Below are 14,916 nucleotides of genomic sequence, written 5' to 3'. Positions count from 1 at the left end.
GAAAGCTGATATGGGACAACAGTATGAGGCCCTCGCCGCCAAGATCGATATCGTGGCTGTTGATGTCACACTTATCAGAGCCGACTTGGCCAAAACTAATGAGAGGGTCAAGGCCTTGGATTTGAAGACCTCCAGCCTTGTTACTGATGTGGCGGATGCACAGTCGGAGATCGGTAACCTAAGATCGTCGCACGACTTGATGGCCCGACGGCTGGACGAGCATGAAAATAGGGCCCGGCGAAACAACATACGCCTGGTGGGGGTGCCGGAAAATCCCGAGGGCACTACTGTCGACCTTCTTGTGGAGGACTTGATCCTTAAGCATCTTGCCCCCACTGGACTCAGCAAATTCTTTGCTGTTGAACGTGCTTATCGCTTCCCGGGTGGGAAGATTAAACCGGGGGCCCCCCCGAGGCCTATTATTGCAAGACTTTTCCACTTTCGGGATCGAGATGCTATCCTTCAGGCCTCCCGTGGTCGTGGCCCCTTGAAGATCGACAACAGTACTATCAACATCTACCCGGATTTCACTCCGCAGGTCCAGAGACAAAGAATGGGGTTCCAGGGAGTGAAGAGGCGACTGCGGGACTTGGGCCTCAAGTATGCGATGCTGTTTCCAGCTCGACTGTGCATCGAATATGAGGAACGAACCCTTTTCTTTGACCGACCAGACTGCGCCAGTGACTGGCTTGATACATTGCCAAGAAGAGACGATCTTAGCGGATGCCCCGGTGGAGCCGAGGGGGGCGCATCGGATCAGGAGTGACATTTTGGTTCTCGACGTCCGGCTTCTTATTGCTTGCTTATCAGCTGAGTTGTGCCTATTGTTTTACTATTTATATGGTTGAGCCCGAGGGTGGTTCGGGTGTAAGGGGACTCTTCCTCCTCCTGGGTTCTTTGTGTAGTGTAGTTATGAGAGGGCGACAGGCACACTGCAAGTTGGGGTGGCTTTTGAGTCGTAAGCAGGGGTGCAGGGTGGGGGGTGTTGTAATGGGGGGTTGTTGGGGGGTGGGGGGGATTGTTCTTGTTTTTGTATTTGTTTCTTTCACATGGCACTGTATTCTTTGCGTTCATCCTGCTGTGACTGGGTTTCCGGGGGGGAGGGCAGCAGTCCTTTTTTGGGATGGGGGGGTGAGTTGCGATTGTTGTCCTGGAACGTTAATGGATTGGGAGACAGGATAAAACGCGGAGTAGTGTCTCAGTTCCTCCGACGCCATTCCCCTGATATTGTTTTATTGCAGGAGACCCATTTGATGGGGAATGCTTGCCAGGCTATGAATAGACGTGGGTACCGACTGGTCGCTCACGCCGGGTTCACCTCCGGTTCTAGAGGGGTGGGCATTCTGATTCGGTCCTCTCTGCCCCTTGAAATTGACAAGATAACACGGGACGACAGGGGCCGATATGTCGCAATTTCGGGGAGATGGGAGGGTAAGATGCTTTCAATAGTTAGTATATATGTCCCCCCGGGTCTACAAGCTACTACCTACGCTGACCTTGGGCGGCTTTTGCTGGAGCTCCCTGATGGTCTCCTTATCCTTGGGGGGGATTTTAATTCCGTGGTCTCTGGCAACTTAGATCGATACCCGCCCAGAGATTTACCGAACTCCCAAATGTGGCTTGCTGAGCGCCTTGAAACCTCCGGGCTTGTTGATAGTTGGATAATGCTGCATCCCGCCCAACTACAATACACGTTCCACTCTGGGGCCCATGGTAGTCTCTCTAGAATTGATTATTTCTTATTGCCGTTTGCCCAGTCTTCCTCTGTGCGAGAGGTCCATCACCTCCCTAGGGGCATTTCGGATCATTCCCCATTGTGGCTAAGTGTTGAGGCTGGGGTCGGTTGTGTGGGGAGAGTTGCTCCTATAAATCCATGGCATTTGCGAAACCCCAAGACGCGCTCTGAACTGATCAAGGCCATTGATTGTTACTTTACTGAAAATGTGGGGTCAGTTTCATTGTGGGAGGCTTTCAAGACTGTTGTTCCTGGTTCTTCACTGTCATTGATTGCTGCGGCTAAGAAGGCCAAACATGTAGAACTGGCGCGTCTCGAAGTTGAGATATCAGTACTTGAGAGCGACCTAGGTAGGAATGACACCCCTGCAACTTTACACTCCCTTGCTTTAAGGCAGGCCGATTAAAGAGCCCTGGTGACTGATGCTGCTAAAGTCATGAATAGAGAGCAACAGGGTTGAATATATGATGTGGGTGATAAGGCGGGTAAGCTCATTGCGTGGTTGGATAGGAAGGAAAGAGTGAATCGGGTTGTGCCGGTGATCGAGCGGTTGAGTGGTGAACGTGTGTCTGACCCGATTGGGATTGTTGATTGTTTTGTGGACCATTTCCAGACTGTCTATGCTTCGGTGAGCGATAGGGATGAGTGTGATTCCCGTTTGTTGCTGCGCGATATCACGTTGCCCTGCCTTTCTGAGGAGGATAGGACCCTAATGGATGCGCCCCTTACATTGGATGAGGTCGCTGGAACCATTCGTTCCCTTCGATCTGGTAAGGCTATGGGGCCCATTGAGCTTTACAAACTGCGACCCGACAAAATGGCGCCCTATCTGAGAGATATGTTTCTCGAAGCACTCGAAACTGGTCTCCTTCCTGTTGATCAGCGCCTGGCCACCATTGTTGTGATTCACAAGGAGGGTAAGCCACGCGACCGTTGTGCTTCATACAGGCCCATTTCATTACTCAATGCTGAACCCAAGATACTTGCTAAATTGCTAGCTAATCGGCTGCTTAAGGTTGTAGGCGACTTGATCCATCCGGATCAGTCCGGCTTCATCCCACACCGGAATACCGCCCTTAATCTCAGGAGACTCCACGGAGTTCTCGCGAGAGCTGGGACTCTGACGGAGCCGGCCATTTTGGCTTCCCTCGATGCTACCATGGCTTTTGATATGATAGAATGGCCGTATCTTTGGGCAGCTCTCGCTAAGTTTGGGTTTGGCTCTAAATTCATCGCCTGGGTTCAGCTCCTTTATGAACGACCGCTTGCCCAGGTGGTTGTGAATGGCAGGGTCTCAGATACTTTCACGCTCGGACGTGGCACCCGTCAGGGTTGTCCATTGTCTCCGTTGCTGTTTGCCCTCGCTCTGGAGCCGCTGGCCGAGTGGCTTCGTTGGGAACCCTCGATCAGAGGTATTCAGTGGGCTCCCGACTTTGAGGATCGCGTCTCGCTCTATGCGGATGACATCCTCCTTTACCTCACCTCCCCTCGGAAGTCTCTGAATGTGCTTTTTGATGTTCTGACCTCCTTCGGGAAGAACTCGGGTCTCGTCATCAATTGGACCAAGTCATGTGTCTACGTTTTGGCTGGGGTTCTCCCCCCGCTGCCCCGTAGATTTCCGATTCAGGTGGCTGACACTGGTTTTAAGTACCTGGGGGTTTATGTCTCGCTGGACTCTGCCATCCGTTACGAACGTAACCTCCGAGCCCCCCTCCAGCGGCTCAAACTTGACGTCCTGCAGTGGCGTCGTCTGCCCCTTTCCCCATTGGGATGTGCGGCTCTCTTTAAGATGATGTCGCTCCCCAGGTTCTTATACGCACTTCAGAACTTCTTTGATCCTATACCTCCGGGGTATTTCCGTGAAGTTGAGGGCCTACAGAGGCAACTAATTTGGGATGGGCGTGCTCGAATCTCTTTGCCCAAGCTTACCCTGCCATGGTATGATGGTGGCATTGCCCTCCCAGATATTAAACGCTACTATTGGGCCTCGCAGCTTAGTGCTGTTAATCACGTGACATACGCCCCTGGTCATACTCCTGCCTTTGCAATGGATAAACATCTCCTTCCGGGTGGGAATTTTAATAGGGCGCTGTATTCCAGGAAGCCACTTGGTACCCTGACTGGTCCCACGAAAATTGCTGTGCGAGTCTGGCGTGACGCGAATGCTGCCATGGGATGGAGTGACCGGTTAACACGGGCAACCCCGCTGTATGATTCTGATCGTTTGGGTAATTTGTGGAGAACGAAAGGATTTGATAAATGGGACACGATCGGCATAAGCAAGGTGGAGGATCTCTGGTCCAAGGGTAGTGTTAAGACTTTTGAGGCGCTCAAAATTGAATATGAGCTAGATGACAAGGAATATTTCAGGTACATTCAGGTGCGACACGCCTTGACCTCTGTCTTCCCTACGGGGACGGAGATCCTTGAATTCTCGCCTCTAGAAGACCGCATCCTCGATGGCCACGTGCCAGATAGTACCATATATTTGCTTTATAAAAAGCTTATCAATAACAGAGTTGACTTGCTTGAGCGCCTCAGAGCCTCGTGGACCGCAGACGGCTTGGAGCTGGATGATGAGGATTGGCAGCTGGCCGTCTCCTCCCCAAAGGAGCTGGCCATCCCAGCCCGCCTCCGTTTCGTCCAGCTGAAGATCCTCCATCGTATATATGTCACTGGTCCGCGCCTGGTGCGAATGGGTTACTCTCTTGATGGGTTATGTAAGCGTGGCTGTGATATGAGTGGAACCTTTTTGCATATTATTTGGGAGTGTCCGGATGTGGCTGCTTTCTGGTCTAGAGTGCATGCTATAATGGAACGAGTCACCGGGGTCTCTCTCTTGCCTGAGGCCAGACGATGTCTTCTCAATGTCTGGGAACCTACGGACTACAACACGGCCCAGACTTGTTGGGCGACTCTTGGTAACATGGTGGCCAAGAGGGACATTGCACAGCTTTGGGGCTCCCACAGATCACCTACTATAGCGGCTTGGAAGGAGAACATAGACTGGTGTATGTTCAGAGAAAAGACGGTGTATGTGGCCCAGGGCAAACCCAAGAAATGGGGTAGAATTTGGTCCCAATGGAACGCTTACAGAGGGAATATTTGCACTCCCCCACTAGAATACACCTTTGACGTCCAGTTGTCTCCTTAGTTGGCGTTCCGGGCTCCTATTTGCTATTAGTGTATACTGAGCTATCTCCTCATCGCCCTTCATCCCGATACATATGTTCTATCATACTATGCTGTTCGGATCCTTCCACCCTGTCCCTTTGACTCCCTGTGCCTGTTTATTCGCTATGTGAATGTGTTATATGTTGTTAGTTTAATTTCAACGAAATTTCAAATCAAAACCTACAATATTTGTTTCTTGATTTTACGCCATGTGCGCGGTTATAATGCTACGCCGCCTACCCCTGAGTAGGCAACCGGGGAGCCTCGCTTGCGTGAAATGTGTAATGTCTGATGTCATAGTGGCCGGCCCGTTGGGTTGTAGGCCGACAGCTGTGTATTATGCATAAAGATAATAAAGGTTTAAAAAAAAAAAGTCCTTACGCAAAGGATTAGCACAGCCCTAACCATGCCCGGCTGTAAAATGGCACCAGAGCCTTTTTAAGGTCCCCACTTTTGCTTCTGGTAAATACCACCCCAGCCAACCTGACATGACCACAAGCATCCCCTGACATGTGTTTCACCCTCCTCCGAGAGATATAACCCTGTCCACACCCGAGTGCACACCGGGTTTAAGTCTAAACAAAAACCCGTTCAGAAAGATACTGCTGCATAAATATACCAGAAAACCAAAGCAGAAGACTCTGGATCGTTCTCCACAGGGGCCAGGTTGTGTCGGACTATCAGCACCCCAAGAAAGAGGTCATTAGCGGAAGTTCCCACGCTTGTTGTAACTATCAGCTCGATTGATGCCATTGATAGTTATTCTAAACTGAGATGAACTTGTGGGATAAAGCTTCCCAATAAGGTAGTCTTTAACCTACCATCAATAAGGGTCGTTTGGACTGGTGTAATGTGCCCTCTACAATAGTGGACAGCATATGCCAGGCCACCTTCTCACAATATGCTCACATACTTTCCCCCTAGAACAAATGACGTCACTCCCAAAAGCACCTCAATGGCTACCTGATCTGGCTAGATCAATGTTTAAGGCGTTCTGCACCATCTACCGAGCCTCTCAAGGAAAAGGAGTGCCACTACAAAGAAAATGTAAGCAATGCGGACAAAACAGGGCTCTTTGCTCAGAGGTAGCCCCTCAGATTCTCAATTCAGGTCCCAATAAGAAATCCACTGGAGGATTCACGTTCTTGGTCTGAGTGGCCAAACCCCGGAAGTCCTTGCCACCTAAGATTCGTTGCATTCCGTAATGCATAACTCGCTGCTGCTGCTGTTTCTAAAAGCCAATAAACTAACAATCCACAGCAGAACGTTATTCCCATATTGATGAGAAGGGGGGCCTAAATGACAGTCCCTACCCATAGATCCGAATCGTAGCCTGCAGTCTGGAGCCCACAGAGTACCACTCGGTGACCACTGCATTGTTATTTATGCGCCCGCACTTTGCTGATGGCAAAGTTGACTGGTAAACACATTACACATTGGAAACAAAACATCTATGCCCAGGATGCCTCCTTTTAGAAGGGATTGCAATATGCCCGACTCTGATTTACCTTCCCAGACCAGTCAAAGGCTATGACATCCTTATCATCTGGGAACTCCGGGCCAGGCCTGTCTTTTTACCACAACAAGTAATCACATCAAAGGCATATCGTGAAGTGTCTTCACAGGACGGGGAAAATGTATCTATTTAAGGAACCAATGCTCTGAAAGGCAGGTCATTACACTCATTTAATTCTTCGAGCCAAGATACAAAAAGAGAAGGGAAAACCATAGAGAGACTGACTCTCTTTACAGGATTTCCCTTCCCCTACAACTCTCACCTGGCATGACGTCATGCCACAACTTCTCCCCTAATGAGAAGTGAGCAGTGTGCGCACACGCACCTCGAAGTGCCTGCTGTCCCTGCAGTCTGGAAAAAACAGCGCACCTACGCCGGGGCACAAAACAGAGCCCGATAGAGACCCATCTCAACTGTCGGTGCTAAGACCCAGCCCGGCCCACTTACAGCCCTGTAGCTGGAGATCATACTGCGGATAAGATTGTTCAAGTATGCTTGTCTTGTTGGGGCACTACATTGTAATGTTGCACTGACTTGTGATCATACCTGTAAGTCTGGACAATTGGCTTTTGTCAGTGCCTGTTTGCTGTCTAAGATAAGTACTTAGCAACCATGGTTTGTTTAATTATAAGATCAATGGCCATACTTAAATCAAATAAGATTCTTAGCTTTCAGAGTCAATAAAGAAGGTTGCCAAATGCTTGTGAAACCATGACTCAAGTGTTGTAGAAGCAGCCAGAAACCCAAGGCCACCCCCGACAATGCATTTCCAGAATATTGATATAGGTATCAATTATCGTAGACATACACTTACTTGATGTCTGAGGACCTCAAGGTGCTTACCAATAGAACCAGATATCACACACTGTTAGTAGACAACCAAAAACTAGGGTCTAGCCTAGTGCACCGCACACTTGTAGCTTTTCCTGTCATTACCCCAAGATATATACTACCTGCATCATACATATAAGACAGGACTATTGGCATTGTCAATGGCTGTTCGCTGCCTAAGCTTCGTAAGCCGCAACCATGGCTTGTATATAATATTGAAAACGCTAAGACAATATTGCTGGCAGAAGTATCATACCTATAAGTGATGACTATTGGCTTTGTCAGTGGCTGTTCGCTGCCTAAGATAAATAAGCAGCGACCATGGCTTGTATATAATATTGAAAACGCTTACACTTGATGCCCTGGGGACACCACAACATTATTGCTGCTACAAGTATCATACATATAAGTCAGGACTATTGGCTTTGTCATCCACAGTTGTGTGGGAAGCTGCCTTTAAAGATGCGCTTGTGTTTCACCGTCTTGATAGCTTCAGCTCACTTCGGATTTTGGTTAAACGTGGTGTACGTTGTAAGCTTGTATGACAAAGAGAGAGGTAGGGAGAGTACTCTGACACTCTTGTTCCCCGGTCAATATTCAATAAACAAAAAGAAGAGTGTCCATGAAGAAAGGACTAAGCCGTTCACGGGAGCACCAGAACAACCACACTGGGATGTTAAGGAAGGCCCTCACTCACCACCTAGTGATGACATGCTTCATCATCGGGCCCCACCAAAGAGACCGAGTGTCTCTTCGGTGTGCTGCAACGCCAGAATTACTGCGGAGCGGGATGGTGAGTAGAGGGCGTGTTGCGTGCAAATGAAAATTAGTGAGTGATGGAGGTATTAAAAAATGTCAGTAGTGTATCTGAGATAATACTTTATTAAATGATCACTAAAGACAATGGATTTAAAAAATGTGAGGGACCAGTCCACTTTAATTGAGTGGTGGGTTCCTACAGAGTGGTCGACATGTTTCTTGCCATTGAAACGGTGTTAATTTACCCGGCAATTCATCAGGACTGGGTGTGAACAAACCCCGGCGGTATGGGCACGCTAAGGCCCACCCTTACCTGGGGACGTGAGTGTGAAAAATTTAAAAAGGTGAAAAAGTGCAAAAAAATTAGGAATAGAGACTTATTCCTAATTACTCCTGGTTTAGGAGGCTTCTACTGATCGTTTCTGCACTTTTTGGGTGTTGTGAATAAACACCATGGGTCTCAGGAGGGGGGTGGAAGCGTATTCGGCACACCGCCCTTGACGCTCGGCACCCGTAGTCCACCTACGTCACCCTCGAACTGGACCCCGACGATTATCAGGAACCTCACCTCACCTCACACTGAGCTCAGTGTAAGCCAGAGGTAACGACGGAGAGTGCGTGGCCTCCTTTAGCCTGAGCTGTCGCCAGGTGAGGTGAGGTTCCTGATCCCACAGAGTTGGGAGGGGATACACCACCCACGAAAATATTGGTATTCCTTTTTTCACAATACATGAAGTAAGTGTTGCAGTAGTGATACATAGGTCCTGACGAAAGCCTCTTAAGGCTGAAACATGTTGACCAGAGAACATCTATGGTAATTAGCAAACCATCTTTCTTGCTACTATCACTCTGTTTTAACTATACCATCTTGATGGGCACACTCAATAAAGTTTCCTTGTTGACGTCAAGATAGGCATTTTTAAATCACTTGGATCATTTTCCTTCTTTTTCACATATTTCTTTGAGCACTGCAACTTAGTCCTATCAGCCTCATACGCTATCATTTGTTCTGGTTGAGGGTTCAACCACTGGGTCCAAGGTTAGCCTCAATGTTCACTTGAGGAAGTGCCTGTTGGACACCAGATTTTCAAACTTGAAATCCCAAATGACGAGCTTCCACTATTGAGTGGGCTGATGGGTACTTTTTCCACTTTCTGTATCTCTTTATCTATCCTGTCACTCCACCTCATATCACATGCAAGCACACCTGTGAGGCTGACGTGCAGATGTCAAACGCGCTGCAGGAGCCATTTACACACACGCTGCGCATTATCATATCATAAACTTCTCTGAAACCTCACACCGACATAACGTGTCACTGATAGTAACTGCTAACAACAACTGACTTACTAGGCAATGATAGGAAACTAGCCGGACCCAAAAAGGAATTACAATTGATGTATATATTCTGTTTTTAACAGACTTCAAATGAAGCTTCGTCTCTGAAACGGATTGTGGTCTTGAGCTCACTACCTGCATACCTAGGTGACCTGACGAGTGTTCCCACACGCGTTCCTCCGCCCGGCTCTGCATAAGAAGATCGAATGTTGCTATCACGCTGATACCGCTGCCCCCTCAGCTGAGACTCCGGCTGCCCTCCGGTTTGCGTGGTTTGCTGGATCAGCTGTTCGCCCGCTCCGGAGGTATGCCACAATGATGAAGCGTTTGTTACTCCCTAGCACACGTTTAGTATTGTAAATAGTTGTTAAATACAAGTGTTTTCACAGTTCAATTCATACAACATAAAATAAATTTCTAAATCCTTTTGTTCAGGGTTTTGTTGTTCTTTATTGATGGAGATGTCACAGCCGACACGTGTTTCGTCGTTCTGGGGAATGTAACCCCCGACTTTTTCAAGGCTGTTTAAAGAAAATGGTAATGTTGTAGCACATTACTGTAGAATACGACAATTGTTCACGTTTCATAAACAACATTAAATACTTATTAGGATAAGGCGGTGGTGCCAATCCAGTTACTTCTTCATAAGCATGCTACTATTCAATCTAGAGGATTGCCACATTTCGTGCCTGCTTAATGATATTGTTAAGGATTTGTGTACAATATGGTGTTTCTTAACATCATCTAAGAATATGAGCCCATTGAGAGGAATGGAGAGACCGGTGAGGGTGTAATTATCATTTATCCAGGGCGTGACATGCAAGCTCTTATCGGTGTGATTTATCGTGGGTTCATGCTTATTTAAGAACCATGCTATTTGATACCTATTCTCCATTGTTGAAGTTCGTTCTGTCAGAAGAAATATTGAAGCAAAGTATAAGTCTGAAGTCGTCCTGGTTGGGACCACTTATTTACACAAAGGTAATATTTTTTAGAGTAACCCTACTTACGTAGATTGAGGTGATACTTCCAACCCTCAATGGGGTTCTGATATTGATGTCGTTTTTCTTATTATTCCAGTTTCATTGATGTGAACTTCAAATCATGGTTCACTCTCTGCAAGCTGTAATTAATATCAAACATTACTTGATAGCAATTTTAGATTTTACTGTGTACACAGAATCTCTATTTCTGTCAAATAGAATACACTGTCTAGCCTTCCAAGCGTTTTTATTAGGTCTTTAGTATGTGAAAAACTCTGTTTGTATATCCCTATATAGTGCTCTTACTGGTGCTCTACCGTTATATGGCGGGGTGGGAGGTTTAACTCCCGTGTGAAATGTTCACACGTTTATTGCGCCAGCTGTGCTTCTTAACGTGGGATATTAATGCGTCTAATTAGTACATTGTGCTCCCCTCCTGTCTGTCCCCATATTGGTCGCTAGTTAGGAAGGTGTTAATTCTGTTTGAATTCCTCCGCGTTTCTTACCCCATTGTGCTTATTATAGAGTGATCTCGAAACGCCCGATTATTTCGAAGTGCTCCTCTCATGTCCGTCCCCTCGTATCTAAACATGTACATTGCTGCCCCTCCGTTACGCATAGGCGCGTGTACACACGGGCGTTTCGAGATCACTCTATAATAAGCACAATGGGGTAAGAAACGCGGAGGAATTCAAACAGAATTAACACCTTCCTAACTAGCGACCAATATGGGGACAGACAGGAGGGGAGCACAATGTACTAATTAGACGCATTAATATCCCACGTTAAGAAGCACAGCTGGCGCAATAAACGTGTGAACATTTCACACGGGAGTTAAACCTCCCACCCCGCCATATAACGGTAGAGCACCAGTAAGAGCACTATATAGGGATATACAAACAGAGTTTTTCACATACTAAAGACCTAATAAAAACGCTTGGAAGGCTAGACAGTGTATTCTATTTGACAGAAATAGAGATTCTGTGTACACAGTAAAATCTAAAATTGCTATCAAGTAATGTTTGATATTAATTACAGCTTGCAGAGAGTGAACCATGATTTGAAGTTCACATCAATGAAACTGGAATAATAAGAAAAACGACATCAATATCAGAACCCCATTGAGGGTTGGAAGTATCACCTCAATCTACGTAAGTAGGGTTACTCTAAAAAATATTACCTTTGTGTAAATAAGTGGTCCCAACCAGGACGACTTCAGACTTATACTTTGCTTCAATATTTCTTCTGACAGAACGAACTTCAACAACGGAGAATAGGTATCAAATAGCATGGTTCTTAAATAAGCATGAACCCACGATAAATCACACCGATAAGAGCTTGCATGTCACGCCCTGGATAAATGATAATTACACCCTCACCGGTCTCTCCATTCCTCTCAATGGGCTCATATTCTTAGATGATGTTAAGAAACACCATATTGTACACAAATCCTTAACAATATCATTAAGCAGGCACGAAATGTGGCAATCCTCTAGATTGAATAGTAGCATGCTTATGAAGAAGTAACTGGATTGGCACCACCGCCTTATCCTAATAAGTATTTAATGTTGTTTATGAAACGTGAACAATTGTCGTATTCTACAGTAATGTGCTACAACATTACCATTTTCTTTAAACAGCCTTGAAAAAGTCGGGGGTTACATTCCCCAGAACGACGAAACACGTGTCGGCTGTGACATCTCCATCAATAAAGAACAACAAAACCCTGAACAAAAGGATTTAGAAATTTATTTTATGTTGTATGAATTGAACTGTGAAAACACTTGTATTTAACAACTATTTACAATACTAAACGTGTGCTAGGGAGTAACAAACTTTTGTGGCATCGCCTGACTGGAAGAGGGAAAGTGGTTCTCTTCTCCTTTTAGCACCGTTATCAATTATTGCTCAAGTATATATAAGGAAAGTGCACATCTCCCAGTGGCGCCTTTAACCTAGTACAAACTACCACTATTCCAGAAACCAAACACAATGATGAAGCGACTCTGCTCCTGCTGCTCTACCAGTCTCTGCAAAAGCAAAAAAGAAAATTAAAGGCCCCACCGCGGGGCAAGGAGCGAGCCTGGGAAGCGCGGGCACAAAGAGGCCGCTTCCCGCGCTCCCCAGGCTCTTAAACCCCCCCTACGCCACGATCCCGTCCCCTCGACCCGGAAGCGCAGAACTGCTTCCGGGTCAACTGGCGGGATGCACAGCCCAACCAGCACTGGTGGAGGGGGGGCCGGGCCCAGCCATGTGTGCGTGGGGGCCGAGCGGCCCCCCTTTCCTGGTAGAGAGCTTGGAGCTTCACCTGTGCCAGACATGACTCTAGTGAGGTGTAAGTGATGCACTTACCTACACTAAGTGTTTTCCTACTGCACCTTGCTAGTGAGTTGTAGTCAGGGTGTGCTAAGCCCTTTTATCTACAACTACTAAGTTCAGTAGAACTTAAATATGCTAAGCTTTATTTATATGTACCTAAGGTACTTAATGTGATCTTTCAATTTGATAAAAAGATTGCAATGGTAAAAACAACAGCAAGCTCAAATCCGCACCGCTGCTCACCAATGTGAGAAGTTGGCCTGGTATATGATGTCCACAGTTCTGTGGGCACCTTGTATCAGTCCAAACAATCCCTTATGGTGATCGTTGTAAGTCAACCTTATAGACAAGCTATCCTAGGGGTAGCATGGACTAAGCATGGACTAAGCAGCCTTAAAGGCTTAACTCAAGAGGGCATGTGAAGCCAGCTGTTTTACCATATACAATCCTGTAATATCAAATGAAAGGACACCACACAAGTTATATATTATAAAAATATATGTATTTATTCTCAGAATAATCCCCACTACTCTTTATGAGCAATGAAGCACAAGCGTTTAAACAAAAGCACAATATAACATATAGAAGTTGCACGTTTATGGATGAGGCCGGTGGCCACTCAAACCATATATCAAAAAAGTGGTATAACAATCACTATTCGATCAGTGGTAAGGCCTAGGGCCTTGGGAATCGCTTGGACTCCAGTGGACTAACAATAGTTAGGATGGGAGTAGCCCGCGGGATTCGGGTGCAGTGCCTAAAGCACGAGCATGCACCAATGCAAAGTCAATGGTGCGTAAAAGTTATCGAGTTACAGTTTTAAGAGTCTTCCGACTGGACTAGAAGGACAAAACTTTAGACTAGGACACTAGAGGTGTAAACCTCTACAGGAGCATCGGCGTTCAAAAGTTACCTCACCCACAGGAAGCGAGTGCACAGGTGCAAAGATGTGTCGGGTTTCGTCACGCAGTTCTATGGTGCCTGGAGATGAAGATGCTGCAGGCGTCCAGAAGAGAAGTGTCCGGTGCGATCCAAGGGTAGATCAAAGTTGAAGAGTACCTGAAAGCAGAGGGGACAGAGTCTGGGTCACTAGCCAGTGACCAGGAAGGAACCAGGCGATGTCGGGCGCAATCAGGTTGATGTCATGAAGCTTGTCTCCGCTGCGACGTGGACTCTGGGGCACCGAGGATGTCCTGGAGTGAATCACGAGCTGTCCCACAAAGGCTCTCGCTGTCGGCGGTGTCGGCTTCCGGATCGGAGTCAGCAAACCTTGGCAATGGCAACCCACGCAGGATTCAAAGATCGCTTAACACTCGGACCAGCAAGGTCAGAGCGGGTGCTCCTTTTCAAGGGAGCAAGGGCCAGTCTAGAGCAACCAGACCAGCTGTGTAAATTCTTAGGTTCGTCGGTTCTGGGGCCACTAGCCAACGGGCAAGCGACCAGACCAACGCATCGAGCAGGAAAATGCAAAAGGGCCGCACGCAGCACTCGTCGAGTGTGGAGGGATGAGCTTCGGTGCAAAAGCTGCTCGGGGCTGGAGCTTCTCAAACTCCAATGCACAGCTTCAAGGGAGCCTCGAGTGCTGCACGGTCAGCGCTTTGTGGGTTTTCCAAGATGGCCGCTCCGACGCTTCAGGTCGCCTCCACGGGTCTCAGCTCTGCATAGACTGTGGATCGGGCTGTTAGAAGGCAGGCACGCTGGGTCTTGTTGAACTCTGTCGCTCGAGTTCCAGCAGGAACTGCAACAAAGCAAACATCGAGGTGCTGGATGGTGCCTGTTTGCACAGGGTGGTCACTCCTTGACCACAAGGGAGATTCTTCAGTCTTCCACGTCAAGTGGAATGTCAAAGGGTCCAGAGTTTTGTTTCATAAGTTTCAGTCAGGATAATCTGATGTGCATTTGCACAGCTCCTACCTTTATTCCAAATCAAGGGGCTGGATTACCTGCTAGGTCCCTCCTATGGGTGGGAGCCCAGGAAGGGGGTGGTTACACCCCTTTTCCTTTGTCCAGCTTCCCGCCAGGACTGGGGCTGGAGAGTCCCAGAACCGGTTTGGCTGGCATTTGCTCGGGGACACCTTGTGCGCCCCAGGCAGTGTCTAGTTTCTTTCAACCCTCCCTGCTACAATCCACTATCTCCTGTCTGGGGTGGTGTGACACCTCCCTGTGACAGGAGATCCTTTGATCAAGCGTCCTCTGCCGAGTTTCGGTCAGCAGCAGGAGGCCAGACTCGTGTCTGTGGCAGCAGCATCCATTTTGTGATG

Source organism: Lissotriton helveticus, chromosome 8, assembly GCF_964261635.1.
Source record: "Lissotriton helveticus chromosome 8, aLisHel1.1, whole genome shotgun sequence".
In the NCBI taxonomy this organism is placed as follows: Eukaryota; Metazoa; Chordata; class Amphibia; order Caudata; family Salamandridae; genus Lissotriton; species Lissotriton helveticus.
Note: the sequence above shows the minus strand (reverse complement) of the source record.